At 33.8% G+C, this 6,911-nt stretch overlaps 1 long non-coding RNA gene across 1 annotated transcript in view; it reads right to left on the bottom strand.

The window, feature by feature from the left end:
• LOC111083384 overlaps positions 1–5,703 on the bottom strand; it is a 13,756-nt gene extending 8,053 nt beyond the window's left edge. Inside the window, exons 1-2 of the long non-coding RNA XR_002609012.1 lie at positions 5,572–5,703; positions 4,575–4,662 (exon numbers count right to left, since the gene is read on the bottom strand). This is a non-coding gene — a long non-coding RNA (uncharacterized LOC111083384). The remainder of the gene's footprint in view (positions 1–4,574; positions 4,663–5,571) is intronic.
• Between the last annotated feature and the right edge of the window lie 1,208 nt (positions 5,704–6,911).

The following is a 6,911-nucleotide window of genomic DNA, read 5'->3' as shown; positions in this document are numbered from 1 at the left end:
TCTTGGGGCAGTAATAGCATACTGGAAAAGTTTTAAACCTGGATTTACTACAGAACCCTTCTTGGGGCAGTAATAGCATACTGGAAAAGGTTCACTCCTGGATTTACTACAGAACCCTCCTTAGAGTAGTAATAGCATCCTGGAAAAGCTTTTAAACCTGGATTTACTACAGAACCCTCCTTGGGGCAGTAATAGCATCCTGGAAAAGTTTCACACCTGGATTTTCTACAGAACCCTTCTTGGAGTAGTAATAGCATCCTGGAAAAGCTTCACACCTGTATTTACTATAGAACCTGTAACGTTTAGCTTAGTTGAACTTATTTTTGTGTATGCTTAGCCAGGGGAGTAGGATTAGAAAATTAGTCTTGTACACTTTGCATTTTAATTTGGATTTTCAATTCAGTTTCACTAATTACTTGGCTGGAGGGACTTAAGTTGGCAGATCCCCATGAACAACCTTCAATCTAGGATTCCTTTTCACCATTGGATCTGCATGGTGATTCAATGTATATTCCTGATCCAACCAGTCAAGATAGTCCTTGATAACTACCCTCTGGATATCCTATTTCCACCACTGCACAGATGTTTTTAAGATGTTTCCAGTAAGAAAATGTATTTACAGGCCAGTATACTTAAGTTAATTCTAATTACATGTAGACATATATATATATCTGTATAGAGAGACTTACATGCTGGGAATCCAACACAAACTATCACCTAGAAGAACAAAAAGTATTTTAATAACAAACACCTTAATAAAAACAGTACAGAAATATCAGATTTTTGTTAACAAACGATGTAACATTATGATTTTCTCTTCAAAATTAAAACCCTAGAAGAAATTAGGTCCTAAGCCCCTGCATTTCAATCATTTTAAATTAACATCTTAAAACCAAAATAAATATCAAAGTGATACTTGCCGTAACAGCTCCTGGATTTGTGCTAAGCCTAATTTATCAATTTTCAATTCATTCCTCTATAATTTTGCAAACAATATTCCTTTGTGCAAAATAACAGTTATCTTCATGTGTTGGATCCCCCTATCATTGTACATACTCATAGCCAATCATCACATTAACATGTGGAACTACCCGTCTTTTACCTCGACCCATCATTGTGATGGTAGAGGTGAATATCAATTTAAGCTTCAATTATAATTAAGTTATTTTTCATATAATACTATACCTGTATTGTGAAAGAAAAGAACTGGATGAAACAAGATGTACCTATCTATCCAAGAGAAGGGGAAGTACAGAATTGCCAGCATCTGAGCAAGTAAAACAGTATACAAGTGACCTGTTGTTTACCTCATGTTAGAGCAAATAATAGCAGCAAGATGTAAATGTACAGAGGCATGGACACTTGAATTTCTGGCTCTAAGACAAGATACCAAAAAATCTATGAATACTGAGAGAAGGGTCATCCCAAGACCTACCATGAACTGACAAGCTAGAGGAAAAGCAGCTAGTCATGAACTGACAAACTAGAGGAGGAAAGGCAACTAGTCAACAGCACTAACCACCAATTCTTGGGCTACTTTTATTGAACAGTAGGACTTGAGTGTCCTCTTATATCTCCTAATGCACCTAAAGCCCCAAAGTGTGTAGAAACAATGGACTTTCTTATTCACAGTTGGCCACCCTAATCAATAGGCCACACCTGGTCCAACAGATGGAAATCATGAGAAAATTTGTAGCTGAGCATGCCCTCTTCGATCAACATTATTAAAGCATAAAAGAAGAATATGAGCTAGTGTGTTTGCTACAGCATGATTTTAAGGAAGTTTAAATGTTTGTAATTGGCCTACATTCTGGTTATCAGAAAAGGTTGAACTTGTTGTGATTACAATATATATACATGTTAGGAAAACAAGAGGTTTGTTTTGTTTTTAATTTCGTGCAAAGCTACTCGAGAATAATCTGCATTACCCGTTTTTAATTTAGTAATGATAAACTAGAAGGAAGGCAGCTAGTCAACACAACCCACCACCAACTCTCGGACTACTCTTTTATCAATAAATGGTAGAATTGATCGTCACACTATATCGCTCCTATGTTTGTGATGGGGATTCGAACCTATGACCTACATATTACAAGTCAAGTGCCCTAACCACTAGGTCGTGCCAGGCCCTAATAAAACAAAAGAAACACATGGGTAGACAACAGTATGGTTAGTGTACAAATTGTTAGTAAGCACTTGTAAATACATACCCTATTTATGTGAGAATAGCCATCTTTCTTCAGGTAGTTCTCTACAAAATGACTCTTTCCTGCTGTGTAAATAAAAATTCATTTTGTCGTTTGATTTGATTGCATTTATATTGTAGTGCCAAAATCTATTAAAAGTATTTTCCACCCATATTTTAGAAATATGTTTTATTAATTTTAAGTCTGTTGAGATAAATGAGAGGAAAGTCAAACATAAGGAAAAATTACTTTAACTGTTCTAAAAAAATAAACAAAAGTTTTATTGAAATATAAATTTAAATATAACCAAAGATAATGATTTACTACAAACTGCACGAGGTCAGTAAAATTCAGGGTAATACTTCCACATAAAGAAATATCTAGTGTAAAATATTTGTCAGTAGATCTTATTTCTAGCCTATCCATACTCTACTTAGTTATAACTATCAACCCAACACTTTATTACCACGATAAAAAACAACATTCACTACTAAATTAAGTCAAGTAAGAAATGAGCAAATATTGACAACAAAACTTAATAATTAATAAACTGCAGTAACATACAAGTAGCAAAAAATAACATGTTTTTAAAAGTTTATTAAGTTGTATATTTCTCATTCCAGAGTCATTCACTCTACTTAGATGGAGCAATGGAAGTGAAGGGACATCATTGAGAGAACACTATGCAACACCTGGGAAGAGATACACAAACTTTAGCCCAGTTCACTGAGTCTACTATAACTTAGCAACCATGCAAGTCTTGTTGCCATAGGAACAATGATCACATGGCCACGGAGAAGCTGGTAATATCTCTAAGTGATAACTCAAATATCCAGCAATCAATGTCCTATATTTTCAACAGAAAGAAACAAAATGAAGATTTAGTAAACACTATTATTATCTTTGTGATGTTTTATGATGCACTCTTCTTCAAGAAAACAATTCTTACCAAAGTTTAGCACTCAAATTTTGTCCAAAAGGAATATAATGAAACAACATTAAGGAACTGAACAACCAAATATTAAGTAATAAATGCCTCTAAAGTTGTCTTCTATATTTATTGTTATAATGAGGTTGGAGACAAAACCAAAAGCTCATCATAACCAGTTTTCACTTAAAAATGCATTCTGTACAGGACTCACAAGTCAGCTTTGTATTTAATAAAAGTTGCTATGTTGCTAGGTTAGCAATGTGCAATGGATGGTTTAACTGAATGTGTAGAGAATTTAATACAGGCTAGCAATGGATGGTTTAACTGAATGTGTAGAGAATTTAATACAGGCTAGCAATGGATGGTTTAACTGAATATGTAGAGAATTTAATACAGGATAGCAATGGATGGTTTAACTGAATGTGTAGAGAATTTAATACAGGCTAGCCATGTGCAATGGATTGTTTAACTGAATATGTAAAGAATTTAATACAGGCTAGCAATGTGCAATGGATGGTTTAACTGAATATGTAGAGAATTTAATATAGGCTAGCAATGTGCTATGGATAGTTTAACTGAATGTGTAGAGAATCTAATACAGGCTAGCAATGTGCAATGGATGGTTTAACTGAATATGTAGAGAATTTAATGCAGGCTAGCAATGTGCAATGGATGGTTTAACTGAATGTGTAGAGAATTTAATACAGGCTAGCAATGGATGGTTTAACTGAATGTGTAGAGAATTTAATACAGGCTAGCAATGGATGGATTAATTGAATATGTAGAGAATTTAATACAGGCTAGCAATGGATGGATTAATTGAATATGTAGAGAATTTAATACAGGCTAGCAATGTGCAATGAATGGTTTAACTGAATATATAGAGAATTTAATATAGACTAACAATGTGCAATGGATGGTTTAACTGAATGTGTGGAGAATTTAAGCAGTGAAATGGCACATAAGATTGGTAAAAATCAACAATAACAAATGCTAAAACACCATACTTTTAACTATTACTGTTCTCAGTACAAACAGTTCTCTGTTCTGTTTAAAAATCACTGTCAGAATGGTGTTGTGACTAGCTATCTTTCCTCTAGCTTGTCAGTTTATGACTAGCTACCTTTCCTCTAGCTTGTAAGTTCATGACTAGCTGCCTTTTCTCTAGCTTGTCAGTTCATGACTAGCTGCCTTTCCTCTAGCTTGTCAGTTTATGACTAGCTGCCTTTCCTCTAGCTTGTCAGTTTATGACTAGCTGCCTTTCCTCTAGCTTGTCAGTTTATGACTAGCTTGAACTGAAAGGTTAGAGGAAAGGCAGCTAGTCATAAACTGACAGGCTAGAGGAAAGGCCTGTGTTTGACTTGTTCTAGAGTACAAGTGAAGAGAAAACACCTACATAAAGCTCCAATAAATCAGTAGACTTCTTAAACAGTTGATGTATTTAGACAGCTGCTTACCTTGTTATTGTGTTTCACTTGTTCTAGAGTACAAGTGAAGAGAAAACACCTACATAAAGCTCCAGTTTTCTTGGCACAGTCAATGTACCTATGAAGAAGCAACATCAAGGTTATGACAACTTGTAAAAAATCAAAATCTGGGATACAAGAATAATACAAGATTGTTACAGCTGTACTTAGAGAAACAACTACACTTAATAAACACTTGTATGGATATGTAGAGTGTTGTTTGCTGTTTTTCCTAACTGCCATCACTTGATTAACAGTTAAATATGAAGGATTTCAGAAAGAAATAGTAACTGGATTATTTTAATAAGCTTTTTGCTACAAATACTAGTACAAAAATATAGGTTATATCAATTGTGATTTAAGATTAAATACCATCTCAAGAGACTAGTTGCCCAAAGCTGAAAGTTTTGTTATTCTCCTTCATGTAAACTACCTTACGTTCAAGCATTAAACATGAACACATAACACAATATCATATATTTCTGTAAGAAGTACTGCTCCATTGATATTTTTAGGTGTTTTCTGACATTTACAATTGGTGCAAATAAGTGAGTACCCAAAGCATTAATAAGTTGTTCATCCTGATAAACAGCTTGATCTGATGTGGGAGAAATCAGTCACAAAGTTACGTACAAAGTTTGTTTACTACAACATTCTTGTGCTTAAACAAACCAAGAGCTAAACCCTGGAATGGAACAGTTAAAAATTCTCAGAGTACGAGATAATAATTCACTGTCTATTCTGTTTATTTTGGTATGTAGGGAGAGCAGAGGTGAAACTCAATAACATCATAAACCTTAACAGAAACAAATGTATAAATATAGATATTTCTTCTATCTAAAGATCTTTATGTACTGCATACTTCCAAGGGTTTTTTTTATCTGGCTCAAAATTATATTACAAAACCACAGACAACAGGAGATAAAAGTGTGATAAGTATTACTGATAGTTAATGATAGCATGCAGTTAAGTTTTATGTTTAACTCACCTTTTTCTACTCTCGACATCAGGATTAGTATTATCAATGGCCACACTTTTCCCCTGACTCAGTTCTTTCTCACAAGTTGCTACACACTTTTGCCAGGACCCTAAGGTATCCTGTTAGTTTGAAAAAGGTGTGGATTGTATGAATAAAGTAATCCTTTAGAAGAGATTATAGCAGGATATGTATTACCTGAATAGTAAATATAAACAGAGAAATGATAGAAAAGACAAAAAGTTAAAACTTTACAACAATATTATAATATTTTAGCAAATGTTACAATATCAAAAGTACACATATCTAGGGTACAAACACAATACAATTGTTACAGATGTACTTGAAGAAATAAATCTAAATGCGTATTGAATGAGCTGAAGGTTTCCTAGTTTATTAACTATTCTTAACCCAAGTTATAAATGTCAAACTAAATATGTTTGCTAAAGAAGCATTTTATTTCAAAAATTCACAAGGGCAATCAGTTAGTTATCTATAATTATGAACTGAAAGATTAGAGGAAAGGCAGCTAGTCATAAACTGACAAGCTAGAGGAAAAGCAGCTAAACATGAACTGAAAGGTTAGAGGAAAGACAGCTAGTCATAAACTGACAAGCTAGAGGAAAGGCAGCTAAACATGAACTGAAAGGTTAGAGGAAAGTCAGCTAGTCATAAACTGACAGGCTAGAGGAAAGGCAGCTAGTCATGAACTGAAAGGTTAGAGGAAAGGGAGCTAGTCATAACAAGGTAAGCAGCTGTCTGAATAGATCAACTGTTTAAGAAGAGTACTGATTTATTGGAGGTATATGTGGGTGTTTTCTCTTCACTTGTACTCTAGAGCAAGTCAAACAAATAACAAGGTAAGCAGCTGTCTAAATAGATCAACTGTTTAAGAAGTCTACTGATTTATTGGAGGTATATGTAGGTGTTTTCTCTTCACTTGTACTCTAGAACAAGTCAAACACAATAACAAGGTAAGCAGCTGTCTGAATAGATCAGCTGTTTAAGAAGTCTACTGATTTATTGGAGGTATATATAGGTGTTTTCTCTTCACTTGTACTCTAGAACAAGTGAAACACAATAACAAAGTAAGCAGCTGTCTGAATAGATCAGCTGTTTAAGAAGTTTACTGATTTTCTGTATCCAAAATTTCAATCGGTACATATTCATTGTGCTATTACTATTGTTTGTTTAAGTATTTTGTAACCTGTAGATACATTTTGTTTGTTTAAGTATTTTGTAACCTGTAGATTCATTTTGTTTGTTTAAGTATTTTGTAACCTGTAGATTCATTTTGTTTGTTTAAGTATTTTGTAACATGTAGATACATTTTGTTTGTTTAAGTATTTTGT

The sequence above is a fragment of the Limulus polyphemus genome, unplaced genomic scaffold (assembly GCF_000517525.1).
Source record: "Limulus polyphemus unplaced genomic scaffold, Limulus_polyphemus-2.1.2 Scaffold9321, whole genome shotgun sequence".
Lineage (NCBI taxonomy): Eukaryota > Metazoa > Arthropoda > Merostomata > Xiphosura > Limulidae > Limulus > Limulus polyphemus.
Note: the sequence above shows the minus strand (reverse complement) of the source record. Positions and strands in the feature narration are given on the sequence as shown.